General features: G+C 47.4%; 1 protein-coding gene across 1 annotated transcript in view; it reads left to right on the top strand.

Annotated features, from left to right (window-relative positions):
- The first annotated feature begins 1903 nt into the window (after positions 1 to 1903).
- LOC138520371 (dehydrogenase/reductase SDR family member 4-like) overlaps positions 1904 to 21653 on the top strand; it is a 290361-nt gene continuing 270611 nt past the window's right edge. Inside the window, exon 1 of the mRNA XM_069632780.1 lies at positions 1904 to 1959. The gene's annotated coding sequence lies outside the window, so the exon portion shown is untranslated. The remainder of the gene's footprint in view (positions 1960 to 21653) is intronic.

Raw genomic sequence — 21653 nt, 5'->3', positions numbered from 1 at the left:
TTTGCTGTGACTGTGCACATTATTTTCAGTAAATGTTCTTTCTTATTATAGCAGTGTCATTGTACAAACCCTGTCATCTTCAGATACTTTGCCAGCTGACAAATGTATTCATGGGCAAAATAATTGAACCATGTTTGAGTCCTGGAGAAAATTGTCATATTCTGTTCCTTTGTACAGCAGTAGGCACATAATAGACAAATAAGTGTCATGCATTAACCAACTTTTTTTTATTGAATCATTTGCATGCCCTAGTTGTTGTACAAGTAAGGTTTGTGTTTGATGCCTACATTCAGAAAAATTACTTTTAGCGTCTCCTATATTTATTATTACAGTGTCCTAGTGAAGACAATGTAATTGTTTCATACTCTGCCCATCTGGCACAATTAAGTTACTGTTAATAAATTTAAATTAACAAGGCAATGAATTAATTCAAATAGTTAACACCACCACACCCCGCTACGAAGTGGTCATTAAATGCTCAAAATTTAGACCAATGTTTGCCACTAAGTTTTGTGTGAAATCCCTTTTGGGCAAAGAAAAGTGGCTCCAAATGCTTCAGTAACATATTGTAATTCCTAACCACTTTTTCACCAAAGTAACAGGCCTCGGGTGCTTTGAGGTGCACTATTTCCCCTGACATGCCAAAAGAATTCTTAAAAGGTAACCTCCAAAGACCCAGTGAAGTGTTTTTTAAACCCTACCATGTAATGACCAGTATTACTCAATCAATATGTATTTAATCATATTTCTCCATAAGTTTGCAACATTTAAAAGCATGTAATATTTCATAAAATTCACATAGAACAAGCACAACATAAAAAATCAACTTTAACATATTAAACAAGCTACTTATAAAAACCTGTTCATTACAATTAATTATATAAAACATAGCTTTCATGCATGTCTACGCTTACGCAAAAGAGAGAAACAACAATAAATTAACAGAAGATGAACCAAATCTTCATCGACTCCACTTTTGCAAGCACACATTGTGCTTCCTCCTTCACACCTTCATTTATTGAGTGGGTATATTTAAACGTAGCATGTCAGGGTGTGTTGAACCTCAAGTACTCTGGCCACAAACATAGCGCGACAAGCCACTTAAAGAAAAAGCATGATGCTTTCAGTAGGTTCTCCACAACTTCTAAACTGTTGCCCGTGCCGCATTCCCCTCCATCCTGAATAACTAACTGTTCCAAGTCTTTACTGCCTAGCTGGTGGCAACCTAGCACTCACCACCAGGGAGGCATAGCTGCCAACTTTCCCAGTTTCATGTGGGTCTCTTCGAGCTGGTCCTGGTTTGTGCTTCCAATTATACGCAGTGTGGAGTTGGTGGTGGAGGGCGGATACTGGCTCGAACTGGGAACCTTGGCAGCTATGGGGGAGCATCTTCACCTTCTCATAAATACTGTTTTCTTCAAAACAGGGAGGCACTCTGCCAACTTCCAATGAGTACTGTAGGTTCTAGCAGATACCCCAAGTACCACTCTGTGACACCTGCCTGTAACTAGCACTGGTGGCTGCTGATATTACACAGTCCTAGGCATCCCCCATGTGGTGGCTCTCATTGCCCTGTCTGCATGGAATGACCTCGTAAGAGTCCTCACTATGAAGAAGCCTGAACAACTTGCAGGAAACAGTCCATCTCTCCAGTAGAGAATTGACAGCCTAATTGAAGTAAGCAATGCACAATTTGGGATGCAATAATTCTATGAGACGCTTAAAGCCATTATTGCCTGCCAGCAAAGGTTGTTCATCCTTTCCATGTGTTTATTTTGCAACAAGCAAGAGAAGATGGGGTATGTCGAAATGCACGAGTTGGCAAAGCCAACACCCCAGGGTGTTTTCTTTAAGCAGCTGACTATCACCTGCAGTAGGAGTGTGCTACCACTCTGCAGACACAAAGCCTGTCAGCAGAAGTCGAGAAACAAGGTAGAGCGGCCATCCCTGCGTTACCAGGTAAAATGATGAACATCCTTTTGAGATTAAATGTTAAAATGCCTCTGAATTTTACTGCAGACCTGTGAACATGTGTATTACAAAAATCAGAATCATTGTTAGTGTGTTCCTCTGACATAGACAGTGTGATAATTGAAGGTTTGTCGAATAATGTAGTAATGCGTTACATTTTGTTTAGTTTTGTTTATTTATATTTTGCAATACATTTAAATAAGCACCAGTTTAAAAAAGAACCAACAAAACATTCAATATTCTGTTCTGAAATATAAATACAGCAGATTGTTCCAATTCTTGAAGAGTTAATATAGATGACAGAGGCATCAAAAAACAACCTGAAATCCTGCTACTCCTTCCAACTCTAGAATCCACCACAGCTTTTTACAGCGCCTACGAAGAACATGATTGCGGTTGTTTTATTCTGCTTATGTTTTCTTTTTTTTACTTAAATCGTTTCACTTTCCTTTACATTACATATCTTTATTAAGTTGTACTTCTGGGTACGCTTTTGTCGTTTTTAAATACTATCTTTTGTTCTATTGTCGTTTCATTGGTCTTGGGACGGTAGCTCAGTGGCAACGCGCTCCCCTTGGAAGAAAGACGACACAAAGCAACACCGGTTCGTTCGATCCCCGTGTCTGCGCTTATAAACCTCTGGATATTTAGCATTATAAATGCAAAAAAAAGTACCCAAAAAAATAAAAAATCCCGTAACTGCGCCTTCCTGCCGCGGGCTGTGTGACCGCTTTAGAAATGTAAAATAAGTAAATTCACCACCTCTCTCTCTATTTTAGTGGAGCTGGATGTTTTATTTGCATGAAACCTTAAAAAGCAACCGTAGGTCACAAGGGATGATAGTATTTTCCACGTTCACTTTACCCTCCTACGAACCTCAAATACCTCCCCTCACCTGGCCCCCTACCACCACTCCCACCCACACCTGCCCCTCCTCCCTTTGAACAAACTGTTTACACAACAAATAGGGGCACCACCTTCCTCAAGTGCATACACGCACCGCCCCCTCCCTCCCTTAAGTGGCGTCCCTAGGGAGGGGCCTGGGGGCAGCCCCCCCTGTGAAAACTTGTGCCTCCCCCTTGTAACCCCATAACTGCTGTACCCATATGCAGGCAGCTTGGCCTTGTACCTGTTTGCCACCCCATGTGTGTGCAGCTGACCGGTGTTCCCCCGGACCACCCCCCCCCAGGAATTAGTTACACCACACATTGTACTGTTGTTGGCAATAAAAAGGCCGTGGTTTTTTATTGGTACAGATATGGTTATTGGGTAACAGTAACAATACTTGCATAATCATATCATATACCCTTTTGGGTGCCGGGTCCTGAGGTTCTCCCCTCCGACCCGTGCCGCCTTCGTTGTCCCACGACTTGTGTTTCTGGTCACCGTGCAGTGCCCTGATTTCTCTTCCCTTCTTTTCTTCTCCTTATTTCTGGGGTGTGAGGTAGTTTGGGAAAAGTGAATTTTGGAAGGCACTGAGATCACAGTGCACTTCCCTTTGTGTTTTGGGTCCCCTTGTAGGGTCCACAAAACTGCTGGTGTCTCGTCCGCCAGCGCTGTCCTTATATGCACGTAGGTGCATTCTTGGGAGCTGTAACCCAGCCCCACAGGCCGGCCCTGCGCCGACTGTCTGTGTCTCCCACCCCCTTATGGGATAGGGGCCCGTTTGCTCTGGCAGAGCTTCCTGCCGTTTGTCTTGGGTGGGTTTTTCCCACCCCTTTGTGTTGCGGATGGGCAAGGTGTGAAATCACACCCTGCCCATCCGTTCTCACTGTCCCCGAGACGGCGTGTCTCTGGGAAAGTTTTGCACCGTGTGGGGGGGTGTCGGCCCGAGCAGGACTGCGCCCCCCACCCTGGGCCTGTTGTCATGGTACAGCAGTTACCCCGTCTTGCCTGGGTGCCCTGCGGCATTCCCCATACCTAAGATGAGCAGTGACCATGTTCTCCCTCTACTTTTGTCTGTGCCCCCCTACTTTTGTCTTTGGCCCCCTCTGTGCCCCTCCTAAATGTGATTCCTGGCGACACCACTGCCCTTAACCCATACGCACCACAGCACCACCCTTTCCGATATCCATCAAAAATGTTGCCTGCGTTGCCGTCCCCTTTTCTTATCCTGACCCCTCTTCCCTCCTCAGTCTAAGCTGTGGTCACCCCCTGGCGGGGACACAATACGCCTGCTTCCCGGGCAAGCCAGACACTCTGCTACCGCTTCAGTGGTGATGGGGCACAGTAGAAGCGCTTCATGACATGACATGTCCATTGGCTCTATCCCACTCACCGCCTCTTCCTTTTTTTATCACCTTCCCCTCTTCCCAACTGTACATACCTATTTACATGCCACCTACTGTACCATCCTGCCAAAGTACCCTCACCCTGCACCCTCTCACTAGTCCTCTCACCCCCCACCCTCCACCCTCCTTAGCCTCCACGCTGCCCCATGGCACTCTCACCTGTCCCAGGTCAACTTCCCCCACCCCTGCACCCACCTTTGCCTCATTACTAATCCCATGTTCTGATCTACTTGCTCATTTCCCAGTGCCTCTCACATTTTCAACCATCCATGGCCTCCCATCCCTTTCACTACCCCATGTCTGTGCCTGTCACCCCGTCCTCTCTCTCCACCATGTATCCTGGGCCATTGCATGAATTTATATCGACATACGTGGAGGGTCATTTTAGCACACACACCCTGCCTTTCCCTTACAGTGGATAGAGATGTGATGTTTGTGGGGCCAAAGTAACGCCCTATGGTGCTTCTCTGGTGGTGTACCTCTAGACAGCTGCCTGGTATAGCTCTGTGTCAATAACAGCCCTGAATGCATCCCTAGTCCCTCTCCCCCCAGCTCCTTCTTCCCTATTCACATGCCCCACTCTACTACCCCACACCTCCATGACCCCAACCTGCTTATATCAGCCTTTGTTCTGTGCTCTGCTCTCCACACAGGCTTATCTACTCCCTTAATGCCCCTGACGCCAACCCCAACATGCCACGCTGATACTACGACATCCTTCCCAGCTATTGTTTTCCCTCCTTGTCCCTGAAGAAACGCCCAACTTGCCTGGAGGAATATTGCAACTCCCTGAGTACCGATCCTCATTCACCTCGCCACCCACACTGTTCCACACACCAGTCATCCTCCTTGAGCGAAGACCCAGAATCTTATCTCCATTTCCCTTTCCCTGATGCCTCCTGCTCTGTGCCTTTGAAAGGAAGGCAACCTTGAAACTGCCTATCTTGTTCTCCCTCATGAACTAGTGAAAGTGATGTTAAGAGGGAAGGAATGCACATTCAACGCCACGCAGTGGAAATGACCCCCAGGATCCTCAGTAGCGTGAACTGCCCTTTATTCTCGCGCCGGTGTAATGTCAGAAAAAGCTCGCGATAGCATTCGTAGCCTGGCGCCGTTCTTCCTTATGAACTGGAGCGGTGCCTGTGAGGAGTTTTAGCAATTTTTAGCCCTGTCTTGTACAGGGCAGTGCAGCATTAACCCTATGTTGCACAAAGCCGCCTGTGAGGAATTTTGCAATTTAACCCTATGGTAGCTTGGCATCGTCCTTCCCTGGGAATTGGAACTGTGCCTCAGCAATTTTAACCCTATGTTGCATTATTTATGTAGCGATAGCAAAATCTGACGGCAGCGGTAGCAAAATCTGACCACATGTAATGTCATTGTTTGCTACCCTGAAAAGCCGCCTGTGAGGAATCTTAGCATTTTAACCCTATGGTAACTTGGCGCCTTCCTTCTCGGGGAATTGGAGATGTGCCTCAGCAATTTTAACCCAGTTAAAATGTTCGGATGCAAAATCTGCCATGCTTCCTTCCTTCCAAACCGATATCCCATTGAAGCTCCCCAGAAATTCTTTGCAGATTACTAGGTCCCCTTTCACTCCTGCCCCCAGCCGTGCATGATGGTATTTTTTTGTTAGGCGACCCTCTTTAATGCCTGACTCCTTGTGAACACTCAACCCACTGCATTGACTTTCACGGTCGAAGTTGAGCTGACATATGAACTTCTGCAGCTCTGCCAATGGTGCTTTTGCTCTCCCTCTCATAGCTGCCACTGCCCCCTGGAACTGCTCTACTTTCTCTTTTGGTATGTGCTGTTACATAGAGGAGCACCGCATAGACGCCATTAACCAACAGGTTGCTGACTTGGGCTGCGCACAATTCATTGCTGCAGACATATCACTGCATTGATTTGCCATGGACTACTGTCTGCATGGTGACACGCAATGAACCCTGCTTTCCTAATCTAGGTGCAAAGTCACAGTCTGGAGCCATCTGGTGTGTGCAAGGCTGTGGTTGGCGTGTTAAGAAAATGAAAAGACCTATGATGCCTAGCGGGGCTAAAACCTACTTGCCCCTCCTCCCCACAGACATACCGTATTAATCTTCCCCTTATCCCAATGATTGCACAGACTCACATTTTGTAATGGAAACCATACAGATCACTTATTGAAGTCAACTCATGAGCGGTCCTAGCCTTGCCCCAATCCTGAGTGGACTTGGCATAGAACACCTTCCTAGTGATCCTTTGCCATTCCCAGGCTTCACACGAACTAGTGACCTATCACTTTGGTTTTTCTCTCCTTCCTTTTTTTCGGCTGGCCAGTCACTTTGACGAATCTGTAAAATGCGTCACCCAGGGCCACTGCAGTTTCAAGGAGTTCCAACTGTCTATATGGATGTCACTGCCCATAGAACCCCAACCTGCTCCTGCAGCCAGTGGGTAAAGATTGCGGCTGCATCCACAGCGTTACTCCTCCCTGGCTAGGACCGCCCCGTAGCTCTGCCACGCTCTGGCGGTGGCCCCCCACAACCGCTGATGCCCCACTCACTGCAAAACATACTGTGATATATTACTCACATCCTGGTCTCCTGAGTGCTGCAAAGCTGTCTAGTAGGAAAACATCATTACCTGCACTCGAAAAGTGCACCCCATCATGGTCAAAATGTATGGGGTCCATATCACAAAGCATTCTGTATCTTATAAATCCCAATCCTCAAGCTGCATACATTTCTCCATGCTTTTAGTAAACCTCCTTTTAGTATTTTCCATGGCCACATTGGACCGAGCACCCCACCTATCTCTCTTGGCCCCCTTTTGGCTGCCTCGCCCTCTCCTCCTCCTTTCTTCTTTTTCTCTCTGACTACACCTGCTGGCAAGGTTTCTAGACAAATCCGACCTATGAAAGTGTCGTCCAAACAAGTGCCCCCATGCTGCTCCAGATCCCTCAAGGACCACATTGACACCCTTGCTCCAGTCTTGGCCGATTTCTGCAATCACTCTTTTGCCACTGGAACTTTCCCCTCTCTCCTCAAGTCCTCCCTTGTGCACCCCCTCCTTAAAAAGTCTTCTGCCGGTCCTGCCTGTTGGGCAAACTGTTGTTCGATCTCTATCACTCCTTTCCTGGTCAAACTTCTGGAAAAGCAGGCCATCTCCCAGTTTACTCTCTAACCATCAGTATGGCTTCAGAGCTGCCAGAGGCATGACAATTGTTCCCTTGAACACCCGTGAAGATCTGCTCACTTAGCTCGATTCAAGCCTTCCTTCTGTCCTTATCCTCCTTGTCCTTTCATCTGCTTTTGTCACGGTCAATCACGCCATCCTGATCAATCGACTGTGAAAACCTGGGTATCACGGCTCAGGGTTGGAGTGGCTGTCCACCTTCCTCCTGACTGACACTCCTAGGTCCAACTTGTGGCCTTTCTCTCCACCACATCTCTCTCCACATGTTCTGTTCCCCGCGGCTCTAACCTGTCACCCTGCCTCTTCAATGTGTATGTGGCCCCTTTGGCCCACCTTATATCTACCTTCTCCTCTAGTTTTCAGTGTTATCTGGATGACACTCAGCTCTTTCAGGCTCCCCTCAGCCTCCTCTCCTCTCTCGCTCATTCCTGACTGTCTACCCGTGATTCTGGATTAATGTGCTTCCAACGATCTCTACATTCATGTCAGTAAGACTGAGATCCTTTTCATTGGGACCTTTGCTCCCCTGTCCATCTCGCACTCTGGCCGCCCTCCTTGGGTTCTCTTCCTTTGTCTTCCTGTGTGGCAAAACACCTTGGTGTCATCTTCGACTCCATTCTCTCCTTCTCTCCTTACATCACAGACCTTGCTAGGAAGGGTCATTACCAGCTGCACCAGCTTAGATGTGTTATTCCTTTCATCACTTTCACCCAGAAGCTCACTGTCTCCAGAGCCCTGGTTCTCTCTAGTTTGTACTACTGTGAAAGCCCCTTTCTCAATCTGCCTTCCTCTACTCTCCGCCCTCTGCAACTAATCCGGAACAGGACTGCAAGACTTGTCCTTGGCCTCAAGCCCAGGGACTGTATCTTTCCAGCCTGAAATCATTCCACTGGCTCCCGATGGCTGCATGGATCAAGTTAAAGACCCTCTGCATAGTCCACAAGGCTTTCTGGAGCCAGGGCCCGCACTACATCCAACTCTCTCTTCCAAAACACGTTCCTTCTAGAGCCCTTCACGCAGTCACCTCTAACTCTCTAAGGATCTGAAGCTTCTCTAGGCAGAGAGTAGGAGGTACATCTTTCTCCTCTGCAGGTGCCTCCCTCTGTAATGGCCTCCCTGCACCCCCCCCTCAAGATTGAGCCGGACCATCTGACGTTCCGGAAGCAGCCCAAGACCTTCCTTATCACCTATGCTTTCTCTCTCCCTCTCTCTCCCCTGCTGACTTACTTGTCTGCTCTGCTGACTGGTGGCCTGGCTACCCCCAAGTCTCTCTGGGAACCAGGTTCATCCACGACCAGCCACCCCTGAACTGCCTCCGGGCCTACCACGCACTTTGGGGCTGTAACTGTAACCCTACAGTCCTCTGCCTGCTTGCTCTTCCCCAGAGCCTCGCTGCCCTGGCTGCACTTACTCAGAGCAAAGCCACACTGATTGCACTTCCTCTTTCCCTCTCCCTGGCTCTTCCACCCTTCTCCCTCATCCTCCCAACCTTGCGTTATCGCATTTGCACAATCTGAATGTCACAAGGCCTAGTAAGATCATTTGTTTGTCCTCCCTCTGTCTTCCCTCCCTTGTCTTTTGGCGCCTAGAAACACTTGTGTACATGCGCGTTTTAAATGACTTATATTTTCTGGGTGGGGTCCCAGACTTGCAATCACAATGCCTGGTGTACCCCACTGCCAGGACCCACACCATTCATCCACTCTTATGAACCTTGGGGTTATGATACTTCCCCAAGTTCACTTCTCTCTGGGGTACTTGTATTTTCAGTTTTCCTCAAGTACTGGGCTTTTCAAGATTCAGGTTTCCCAGGAAGGAGTGATGGCTTCCTGTTCGGGGTCCTGTGCATGTGGGGTGGTGTTGGCATCCCATTGATAGTCCCCAAGAGTGTTGGAGTCCTGGCTAGATGTGTCACATACCCACCTCACCAAGCTTTGATATTCGGGCAGGGAAAAGGAACGAGACATATAATCAGCCTGAGCCAGACAACTACCAGGAATGTGTTCGGGAGTGAATGAACAAGGCTGTAAGGACAGGAACCATCGTACAACCCTAGGATTGGTGCCCTTGTGGCAGGCCAACCAAACCAATGGAGCATGATCAGTGAGGAGCGTGAAGTCATGTCCCAGCAAGTAGTAACGTAAGGACTCCATTGCCCTTTTAACTGCAAGACACACCTTATCAATGGTGGCATATCTGGTCTCCTGAGGGAGCAACTTACAACTAATGAACAACACAGGTCATTCCTCTTCCTCTCCCTGGAACAATACAGCACCTAGTCTGGTACATGAAGCGTCAGCATGTAAATGGAAAAAATGGTTCAGAGAAGTACCTACAATGGCGAACAGCTTGAGTCGTTAGACTGTTCATTAATACTTGAAAGCCGGTTCTTGCCTGGGCCTCCCTTTCAGGGCCCGACAGAGGAGATGTCTTTTATAGGAGAGTAGTGGCTTTGAAGGGTTGCCTTGACCAACCTATGAAGTAGAATGCTAATGAACCTGCTAATTAACCTTAACACTAACCCTTTTGTTAAGGGTCCAATAAATAATGATCTTGAGCTTTGATTGTTATACTTTAAGGAATGTAGCAAGCAGACTGTGTTGTGATATGCACGTAGTTATGTAGGCCACACCATTTTTTACGTTTGTTTTTTAGTCCACGCTCATCAGGTTTTAGACCACAGCCATCATGCAAGCCATGTCCCTAATCGAGGGGCCCCTCCATTTCTTAACCCACGTAAAGCACTGGAAGTACCTGAAGCAGGGTGCGGGTTACATATTTCCTAAACATGCTTGCGGTGGCCCGGTTGTGGGTACTCTGCACTCAAGCTCAAACACTGCCTGGGGACTGGATGGGACCTCTACGCATAAAGTGCTGCTAAGTATAACACACCTGGTGAAAAGGGCTGCTTCCCTCCCATGCAAATGTCACACCCTTGACGAGAAGTCCTGCCTCGTTCACCTCACCGAAAGAATTGCACTCAGGCTGAAACCAACGCTACAACTCATAGCACAGTACACATTCCATCTCACGAAAACACAGCTATCTGGCCAATTTTAAAGACACTCACTGCCATCCTTGCATCCCTCAAGGCAACATTGTATGTGCCTGACTGCCTCTGAACTGAAGACCCTTTGCAACTGAAGCTCTGCTCCCTTACCTGACAATCATTAACTGCTCCCAGTAGGAAACAACTGTATTAGTTCTTGATGCAAGTGGTCTTCATAGAATCATAGTTGGCTAGCCAAACTTTCAGCCAATCAGGAAAGCCGTTCTGTTTGGGTTATGAGTGGAATAGGGGCCCCAAAGTGCCAAGCTGTTTGCCTAGACATAAACCCCATTTAAAAATGTTGAGTGTATAATAACAGGATCAAAATGTATATACTGTATAGAAAAGGAATTACATCTTCTTTAGCAATACTAAGGAGTTCTCCAGGCTGAAGTTGCAAGACACAGCAAGATAGTTCCTACTTAACAGTATGTGATGTTCCTTCAAACTCTGTTACACCTGCCAGCAAGCACAGATGTGCAAGCCCCTATGTGCTTTATTGGCCCACATTCTGTATAGTTGAAGGCCATTTGTGGCCGTAAATGTTACGTTGATGTGATCAATTTTAACACAAAGAAGCAAAGTAGTAGAGATGCAATCACGTTTTATGTTGGTTATTTTATTCTATAAAATGAAAGATGTGTTAACAGAAATTAAATTGCAAAAGTAGGCAAGACCTCTTTTTTTTGACAACTGATACAATGGCAGTCATAAGCAGGTTGGTGCGAAAATTCAGGTCACCCACAAAAGCCAACGCTGAATGCTCCACTGAAGATGACTTCTCTCTAAGTGTAAAGAGAAGAAAAACGTAAGGCTCAACATAGAGTGAGATGCAGACATTAGGCAACAAAATGTAAAGTATGACAGCATGAACATATTCTTCAATAATCTTTTGGGTATTTATTGATTGATTATGTGTATACAGCCTATACACAAAGTGTTTCAAAGCGCTTCAAGGAGGGAGGGAACATGGGAAAATACAGTCACATTCTTACAGGTCCTTGAAACAAATCAGAATGTGAGAATAACTATCATATCATAAAAGATAGTACAAGTGCATGGAACAATAAAGTGTAGGAGGGGAGGAAAAAAGGAGACAATACTAGCAGTAACATTACTATATCTGACGACAATTGTTGCAGTGCAAGGGTGACGTGAGGAGGGGGAAGAGGGGAGGTGGGGGAGGGGAGAGAAGGGAGAGGAGAGGAACAAAACAAGTGACTATCTTAAAGGGTCAGCGACTGATCAAATAGTGCTGGGAGGGAGAGGGAGATGAAGAAAAAGGGGCGAAGGGGGAGGGACAAACAAGCTATTATCAAAGGTCAGGGACAATGATAAGAGTAAGTGCTGAGATAAATGAAAGGTGAAAGGGGAGGAGAGGAGGGCAAGAAATCTGCCAGAAGGACTCAGGGCCAGAAGGGGCAGACAGGTGGACACGGGGGCAAATGTGGGCACACAGATGAACAAAGAGGCAAGAGGGGGCACAAGGGAGGACAAGGAGGCCAGTGCAGGCACACGGGAGGACAAGGGGGCCAATGGGGGCACTCAGATGGACACGGGGGCAAGAGGGTGCACAAGGGAGGACAAGGGGGCCAGTGGGGTCATGCAGATGAACACAGGGGCAAAGGGGCACAAAGGGGGCAAGTGGGTGCACACAGGAGACAAGGGGGCCAGTGGGGGCACACAGTATGACAAGGGGGCCAGTGGGCGCACACAGATGAACACGGGGCCAGTTGGTGCACATGGGAGAGCAAGGGGCCAGTGGGGGCACACGGGAGGACAAGGGGCCGAGAGGGAGCACAACGGGAGGACAACGGGACAAGAGTTGGAACTAGGGAGGACAAGGGAGTCAGTGGGGGCACACAGAAGAACACAGGGGCAAGAGGGGGCACAAGGGAGGACAAGGGGCCACTGGGGAACACAGGAGGGCAAGGGGACCAGTGGGGCACATGGAAGGACAAGGGGCCAGTGGGGGCAGACAGATGAACATGGGGCCAGTGGGGGCACAAAGTAGGACAAGGGGGCCAGTGGGGGCACACAGATGAACACAGGGCCAGTGGGGCACACAGGAGGACCAGGGGGCCAGTGGGGGCACACAGGAGGGCAAGGGGGGCAGTGGGGGCACACAGGAGGACAAGGGGGCCAGAGGGGGCACAACGGGAGGACAAGGGGGTCAGAGGGGGCACGCAGGAGGACAAGGGGGCCAGAGGGGCACACAGGAGGACAAGGGGCCAGGGGGACACACAGGAGTACAAGGGGGCCAGTGGGGGAATACAGATGAACACAGGGGCAAGAGGGTGCACAAAGGGGGCCAGTGGGGGCACACGGGAGACAAGGGGGCCAGTGGGGGCACACGGATGAACACAGGCCCAGTGGGGGCACACAGTAGGACAAGGGGCCAGTGTGGACACACACATGAACACGGGGCCAGTGGGGGCACACAGGGGGGCAAGGGGGCCAGAGGGGGCACACAGGAGGACAAGGGGGCCAGAGGGGCACACAGGCGGACAAGGGGCCAGAGGGGGCACACAGGAGAACAAGGGGACCAGTGGGGGCATACAGATGTACACAGGGGCAAGAGGGGGCACAAAGGGGGCCAGTGGGGGTACACGGGAGACAAGGGGGCCAGTGGGGGCACACAGATGAACACAGGACCAGTGGGGGCACACAGTAGGACAAGGGGGCCAGTGGGGGCACACGGATGAACATGGGGCCAGTGGGGGCACACGGGAGGGCAAAGGTCCCAGGTCTTACTGTGCATTACAATATCATCTATTTAGACCCTGCAGAACTCAGAGTATGGTGTAGGATCTTATCCATCAACCGTTGGAATGTTGCAGAGGCCCATGTAGTCCAAATGGGAGGACTTTAAAGTAAAACAAACCTAGGGGCATGGCAAAGGCAGTTTTTTCTTTATCAAGGCTGTAATGTGGAACCTGCCAGTACTCTTTTGTAAGGTCTATGGTGGAGAAATAGACAGCATTGCCAAGCCGATCAATTAGATCATCAATATGGGGCATTGAGTAGGCATGACTTTTCTGAAAGCAATACAAAATAGCCAACTTCTATCGGGTTTGGCCACTAATACAATGGGGGAAGACCAGGGGCTATTAGATGGTTCTATAATATTAGCGTCAAGCATCTGCTTGACCTCCTGGATAATGGTTGCTTTCCTTGCCTCAGGTAGTCTATAAGGTTTTAGGTGTACCACTTTGCCCTCAGGGCTGCAGATGCGGTTGCAGATTCCTTTCAATCTCCCTGGCTCCTCTCTGAATACATTGGTAAATTGTAGGAGTAAGTCATACCAATCTTGTTTCTGGTTATTACCAAGTTCAAGAGAGATAAGCACCTTTCTTGTAGAGTCATCAGGTAGTAAATATGACAGAATAGTGGTAGTTCACTCTGTAGGCTTTTCTTTCCATTCTTTTAAAAGGTGTATATGGTATACCTGTGTTTTCAATCAGTGGTCAGGTTGTAGTTACAGGGTCCTGTCTGTTCTAGCACCTCATAAGACCAGTGCCATTTGAAAATTAGTTTATTCTCGGAGGTTGGCAAATAACACTAACACCTTTTGTTCTAATGAGAAATATCTTAAGGTGACCATACGATTATATGAGATTCTCTGCTGTTCTTGTGCTTTGGCCATATGAGTTTGGACTAAAGATCTTACTACAGTCATGTGCTCTTTAAGATGGTGGGCGGTTTGGAAAATAATGGAATAGGGGCTTCCTCACTTTCTCAGGATATCTCAGGGTTCCCGCCTGCTAGTAATTCAAATGGGGAGAATTCTGTAGCAGCCTGGGATGGGCGGGCTTTCTTCCAAACATCCCAAGGTCCCATCTGATCCCAATTCCTTTGGTCATTTTCCACTAGCTTCCATAAAATATTTTTCAGAGTTTTATTAAACCTTTCCACAAGACCATCTGTCTGTGGATGGTATTCTGAAGTTCTTAAGGTGGTAATATGCAACAGTTGTTTTACTTCCCCACGAGTTTGCTCATAAATGTAGAGCCCTGATCCATCAAGTTTTCTTTGGGAAACCCTACTCTCAAAAAGAAGGGGAGGAGGTGTTTCAGGATTTGCTGGGGGGTGTGAGCTCTAAGGGGAAAGGCTTCTGGATATCGTATGGCATAATCTACTATTTCATGTATGTATTTATTCCCTAACTTAGAATTTTCCAGGGTCCTACACTGGTCTGTTACTTTCTTCCCGGCCTCTTCCTTTACCCTAGGAAACATTTCTCTTTCAAGCACCCCTGTACAATTGTATCCCCTTGATGGATCTTGAAGGGATCTCTCTGATGGTTTTGTAGTTACACCTTTACATCTCCTCGAAGTCTGGGTCAATGACCCCCGCTAATACATCAATTTCAAATTTCCATTCTAACCCAAGCTTGGAAGCCAGCCTGATGTATGTGTGTGGGGGTGGAATCAAGATCAGATCAGTGGGTATAAGTCTTCTTTCACTTGGGGGAATCATGTCTTCCTCACTGCTGCAAATATCAAACCCAAAAGAGCCTTCCACAACTACTGAGGGGTCTAATACATAGGGACTTAATTTCTCAAACGTTAGGGTTCCCCAATTTGCATCGGTTGAGCCCATCCCATGCCTGACACCATTTGTGAAAGCATCTTGAAGAAAACACAGACAACTGAATTAAAGTTTTGGGCAATACACTTCTATTCAACAGAAAAGAAGGTTGGAAAAGGCCTAACATGCCCTATGTTTAGGTGGGATTTCCCTACCTTAATGAAAGTAAGGATAATCTATGTCAGGAAATCCAAAGTAAATGTCAGTCTGTGTCCAACATCTATACTTGCCCTCTCATCTATTTGTATGCAATGTGTAGGGATGTGGCCTCAAAATAATACATGATCAAATAACAGCACAGAGCATTTTGCAGCTCTTGGTTTGTAAAATATTTTCCCTTCCGCAAGGTTCAAGATTCACAGTGCAAAAAAGGGACCCATTACCCAACCTTTAAAGTTTTTCCACTTTTTCAAAAACATAATTCCTTGGGATACTTTCCAGCTCTTCTGGCTTGCCTCTCTTCTCTGTCACAATAACCACCTGGGTTTGCCTATGAGACTTACATCACTGTCTTCCGCAGTTTCTGGCACTACAGATGGTGTCAACTTCAAAATAGTCTTTAGAGCAGCCAGTTTCCCTTCCCCAACTTTATCTGCAACTTTCTGTCAGTTATCAGCCAATTAATTACCCAGAAGCCTTGCTGCCACTCTCTTAGCCTTAAGTAATATTTTCACACTTGTATCTTAGGCTAATAAACTGCTATCAACTTCACAGTGCAGTTAGATTGCTTCTTAACTCTGGGAAAGTTTAGGTTCAATGTGAATATGGAGACACTCTTGGCTTGGGTAATGCTTGCATTCTTCTTCAACTATTATACACTTTATCTCATTTGGATAAAAGTTATGCCGTGTTAGAATAAAGAATATAATTCAGTCTTTCTTTCCAAATCAGAATTAGGGACACACTACCACTTCTTGATATAGTTCTCAGGGTTTAAATATTCGTATATAATTGTATCCCTGTGTGGAAGTAAAGGACAGAGTTCAGGCCTCCTTTGTGAATCACAATTAGACACACACAACCTTTCTCTGATGTATTTTTCACAGGTTAAAGATTGTAACTCTTGTATTGTCATAGTTATGCATTTGATAATGGTCTTAGCAGCATTCCCTCTCTTTAATTAGGGACACACAACCACTCACATGAGTAATAGACCTTTCACGTTATATGCAAGTTCTACATTTCATTGTTCATGGTATTTTAGATGCAACGTACAACTTCAACTCGCTTAAAGTCTTACACAAGTTTACAGGGAGCTGGATACTGGTGCCGGCAATGCTCGTGCAATGTGTTAGAATGCTGTGCTTCACTCACTGGCTTCTTAGACACTTGCTCTGTGGGTCACACTGCTTTCCGGACTTCTGCCACAACTTCTACTGCTTCTGGCTCACTGGGGACCCACACCCTTCTCCTGAAAAGGAGTCTTTGGTCCAGCCACACGGCTTGGGAACTCCTCTCGCTCCCGAGACCCACAACTTGGCAATTGCTTCTTGCCTCGATCTACTGCACATCTACAGCTCGGCAACCGCGGCAATCAGGCTCACATGGAGAAAGACAGCTCTCCTGGACATCCTCCGCTGTGCAGCATCTGCACTTCAGACGTTGGGGGAACAGGACCCTCTCAGAACAATCAGGTGAAATCTGTTGTCTCCGCGTTCCGTCGTCCCTCTTGTTCTCCCACTTCAGATTAGTTTGCCAGCTTTGTGCCTTCTTTCTTCTGCTATTAATGTTACAGCTCGCAGTCCAGTCACAGTTCCAGCTCCTTCCCCTCCTTCCAATTGCATGCACCTGAGGGGGCCTTTTATGCCTTCCAGATTCCTTCGGATGTGGGTTGTTCAGCTTAATTGTCTGACTACTACAACTGCATGCCTCTTCAGCCCTCTTCATTGTCCCAGCACTTCTGGGATTATGGGACTTGGAGTCCCCTTCAACAAGTTAGCTTTTTAAACAATTTAGCTAATTTTAAGGACAGATCTACTTCCACATCCATCCCCAATTTCTGCCCAAAGGCTGGAAGGGAGTTTCACCCAAGGGAGTGGAATGATCCTTACTTCCACTATTTAGAATCGCCAGATCATTTCCCCTTGGATAGTGGTGGGTATCCCTAGAGGTTACTCCCATGTGTGACCAGGCAGGTGTTTTTGTTCTTTTTCTGGGATCGTATTTTCTTTTTAAGGGAAAATTCTCAGATTTTGTGTTTTTGGTTTAGGGTAGCGCTCTCTTTAAAAAAGATGTCAGTGAAAAGTAGGTTAGGGCTTTTTCCTTGGCGTTCCCTGAGCTTATTGGGACTTAAATCCCCCATAGGGCTCTCTTCCTCGGAAGTTAATAAATGCAGAGGAAAGACATTCGCCCTCTTCTCTACAAACCCCCTCCTTCTCCCACATACCTCCTTTCCCCACACACTCCTCGCCTCCCCAAACACCCCCTGCCCACAGTCATCTCTCCCACCATCCCCACACATGCACCTTTCCAAGCACCACCCTCCCAAAACACCCCATAGGCACAAAGTGAATTCAAGTGTTAGGCCAGGTGACACTTGCACTGCCTCTGGCATGGGGCTCTTGGCTGGCCCAGGTGTTGCTGAAAGCCACTGCAAGCGGAGCCTTGAGCTGCCCTGCTGCAAACTCCCGGGGGTAGTGGTGGATGTGGGTGGGTCAGACCTCTGGGCCCACAGGTGCTCAAGGGTTAGATGCATGGACTGTGTGAGGGACTCAGACATGGCTTACATCACCTCATTGCCCTTGCAGACCCTTTGGGCCAGGATGGGAAGGGCAGCCACCATACAGCCTTGTGCCAGTGCACTCCTGTGGCTGCTGGCCTAACTGAATTCACACAGCAGCCTCAACTCAGTAAGTTGCTGCTGGGCGAGTGTGGTCATTTCCCCATGCCTGTCCTCAATTTCACATAGTTGGGCACCCATGGCACAGAGGCTGGGCATATGTAGAGGAGGGGGGCTGTACGGTGTTGCCGGGCTGAAAGATGGGGTCAGGTATGGGGTGTCAATATCGTCTTCCTCCTCTGTGCTGTACCTACCACGGTGGCCTGGTAGCTGCTGTGCCCATGGTGATGTGGAGGGCCCAGAAGGGACATTAGGGCCATTGACCACAGGTGTGGTGCAGCAGGAGGTAGTGCTAGTGCACCAGGAGGTGGTAGTGGTGCTGGCGCATCTGGTGGTGGTGGTGCAGGCGCAGCAGGGAGCGGTGGTGCTGCTACAGCTGGCAGTGGTGGTGCTGGCACAGCTGGAGGTGGTGGTGTGGCCTTCGCGGGCTGCCTGCATATGCTGAGCCTGACGTCAGCAGTCTAGGTGCAGTGCTGTCAGAGTATGTGCCAGTTGGGGTGAGATGAGCACGCTGTTAGTCTTCTGAGAGTGATTTATGCGTGTTTGCAAGTCACTCATTGTGTGTGTCCTGCTCTTGTCATCCGGCTTCTTTGGTCTCTTTGGTCCGATGTGTGCTTCTAAACGTGGCTGGTGGGAGTGCACATTGACTGTTGGTCTGCCAAGGTGGCTTGTTGTTGTGTGTGCAATGGGCCTATGATTCCTGTCCAGTTCTCCCTAGGCACACATGGGTGCTTGTCATGTGAACATGTCTAGGGCTGTACATTTTGGCATCAGTGATTGTGCATTGCTACATTTTCCCACATCCCCTGGCATGTGTGATCAGGCCATTTACTGTGACTGGCACTTGTTGGACATGTTCGCTTGCCCATTTGGTGTTTGGATGCATGTATCTGGACTCAACATTTGCATTTACATGGGTTTTGTTGTACTTACCCAATCAACTTGGATCCCAGCTCCTACCTCTGCTGTCCCAACTCCCTCAACGCACCACATGTGCATGATGGAGTTGCATGTTTCCTGCAAGGCTATGAGGGTCAGGGGGGCCACCTTCCCTCCTCCAGTGGCAGCAGATTCCCTCCTGTGAGTGGCTAGGAGGTTTTCAGACCCTCAGTTGCAAGTCATCCCACTGCTTGTGGAAGTCCCTTGGCATATGGGAGACAGTCCCCATGGTCTGTCTGCAACCTGTCTCGGGATGCACGCTCCCGAGCCGAGGACCTGTAATGTGCCGGTAAATTGGGAAAGTTGTAATGATGGCCCTTGTAAGCGACTTCAATTCAACACTACAGCTAAGTTAATGCCTAGTCTGGGATGCTGATGGAAGCCCTTATTGATGTTTTTTTATGTCCAGTTCATTTACTCTGGATGACAACCCTTATATAACACCCCTCTCTCAGAATCCCCCTGACCCTGCTGAGCCAAGAAGTAGGTTTGTTTTGCAAATTTAAAAGGTTTATTTGAAAATTAAACAATATATATATATAACAGCTCGGCTTGCACAGGCCAAGGCCAAGGCCAAGGATCTTTTTAGTGAATCTCAAGTGTTACCTACTTTAGTACCATCTATGGGGACAAAAAAGAACAATGCTAGTCTTAATCCGGAAATTACCTTGCTCAAAGACATAGAAAAATTACGCAGAAGGGAAATCTCCAAATGGTGGGAGGAATACTCTTTACAAAATTATTTGGATGTTGGACGCATACCACGAGGACTACGAATCTTGACAATGCCGTCCTTTGAGGATCAGGACCCTGCCATGCTCCAAGAATGGGGAGATGCCAGTAAGGGGTGTTCAGTACACTTCCTTACTATTCTGGTCAAGTATGCTAAAACAGATAGATCTAAGGCTTTGGAAGAGCTTGCGAAAAAAGAAACAGAACTTACTAAATTGTCGCAGTCTGAGGAGGGGAAACAACTCCATGGTAAAATCAACGAATCATTACTTACATATGAAGATGACATTAAACAACGAAAGCATCGAAAGTTCATCAGGGACAAAATTGACTATGAGACAGGCAGGATTTTCACGTTTGCCAGAAGATTTGACTCATTACGGAAAAAACCGATGGCCCAGCCAATAGCTGGTGGCGACCTTGATTCCATCTCGTCCGAATCAGACGTCTCAACCTTTGAAAATGAGGAACCGTCGGTGAAGTTGAATTTTTTAGACGAGATGAGACTGTTATGCCAAGATGGCAAGAATCAGAAACAACGGGGAAGGGGCCGAGGCAGAGGAAAAGGAAGAGGAAGGGGACAGAAATCACAAGGAGGAAAATTACTCGGCGAGGCCAGCGTGGGAAACGGGCCAGAAGTATGCCTAGAGAGCAGAGCAATGCGCTCTGGAACCAAAAAATAACTAGTGACAATATGAAGTTGTGCCAAATCATTAATTTATCCTCACATATACTCACTCAAGCCCAAGTTGCTGTTCTCTCTCTTGGACTTAACTTCTGTCCTACAAAAACTTTTGATTATGTTCAGTCACGTATTGACCTGGATAAATTTATTCGAAAGATCAGACTCAAGAAATTTTTCTCTTCTAATCCAACTGTGCCAAAACCATCAACATCTCGTAGTGGACACACTGATCTTTTGATTTCTGATCTTCCATCTCTTATGGACTTGGCTTGCCTTGAAGATTCCGACTTTGATCCAACTAATGTCTGTCTTACTGAGTTCGGTATTGACCCTGATTGGGATGTACGAACTAAACTCAAGGACAAGTCCAAATTCAATCCACAATTTTCCGTCGGTGGGTGTATCGAAGCATTTTATGATCTATGCATCAATGACCTCAGGAAGCTACGAAACAGTACCATCAAGAGTAAGTACAATCTTACTTGTGCTCAACTCACGGCCATCAGTGAACTACAAAGCTTGCCGAACATCGTCATCAAACCGGCTGATAAGGGTTCCAACATTGTTATTCAAGATCGTGTTCATTATGTATTGGAGGCCAATCGCCAACTTAAAGATCGACTCTGCTATGTCCAACTTGCAAAAAATCCTTTTGACAATATCCAGTCTGAACTCAAAAATTTGTGTACTAAGTGGGTTGAAATCGGGCTCATTGATGATGACCTTGTTAAATTTTTGGTTCCATCCGGGTTTACTATACCTACAATCTACTTTCTACCAAAAACACATAAATCTCTTGTGCATCCACCAGGTAGGCCCATAGTTACTTTGTGCGGTTCTCTTCTCGAGCATCTGGCCCAGTTCGTAGATGAAACCTTATTTCCCCTTGTGTCAGCTTTACCTTCATACCTACGGGACACCAAGGACTTTTTACAACATATCTCTAATATACCTTGGGAGGAGGGCTTACTTTTAGCAACCCTTGATGTTATCTCTCTTTACACCTCCATTGACCATCAAGTTGGTATGGATGCTTGTAGATATTTTCTTGACACACGCTCATTGAATTTTTTCAGCCACAGTTCTATGATTCTTGAGATGCTCTCCTTCTGCTTAAACAACAATGTTTTTTTGTTTGAGGGTTCCTTCTTTCGTCAGGTAAGGGGTACTGCCATGGGTAGTACCTTTGCTCCCTCGTATGCTAACTTAACAATGGGATGGTGGGAGGCAACCTTCCTGAGTGATTTGCTTTCATCCAGCTACGCCACACACATTGTCGCATGGTGGCGATATATTGATGATGTGTTCGTCATATGGAAAGGGACTAAGGCTGAATGGCAGTCATTTGTGAAGCTGATCAATACCAACATGTCTAAT

Source organism: Ambystoma mexicanum, chromosome 13 (genome assembly GCF_040938575.1).
Source record: "Ambystoma mexicanum isolate Mex_15411 chromosome 13, UKY_AmexF1_1, whole genome shotgun sequence".
In the NCBI taxonomy this organism is placed as follows: domain Eukaryota; kingdom Metazoa; phylum Chordata; class Amphibia; order Caudata; family Ambystomatidae; genus Ambystoma; species Ambystoma mexicanum.
Note: the sequence above shows the minus strand (reverse complement) of the source record. Positions and strands in the feature narration are given on the sequence as shown.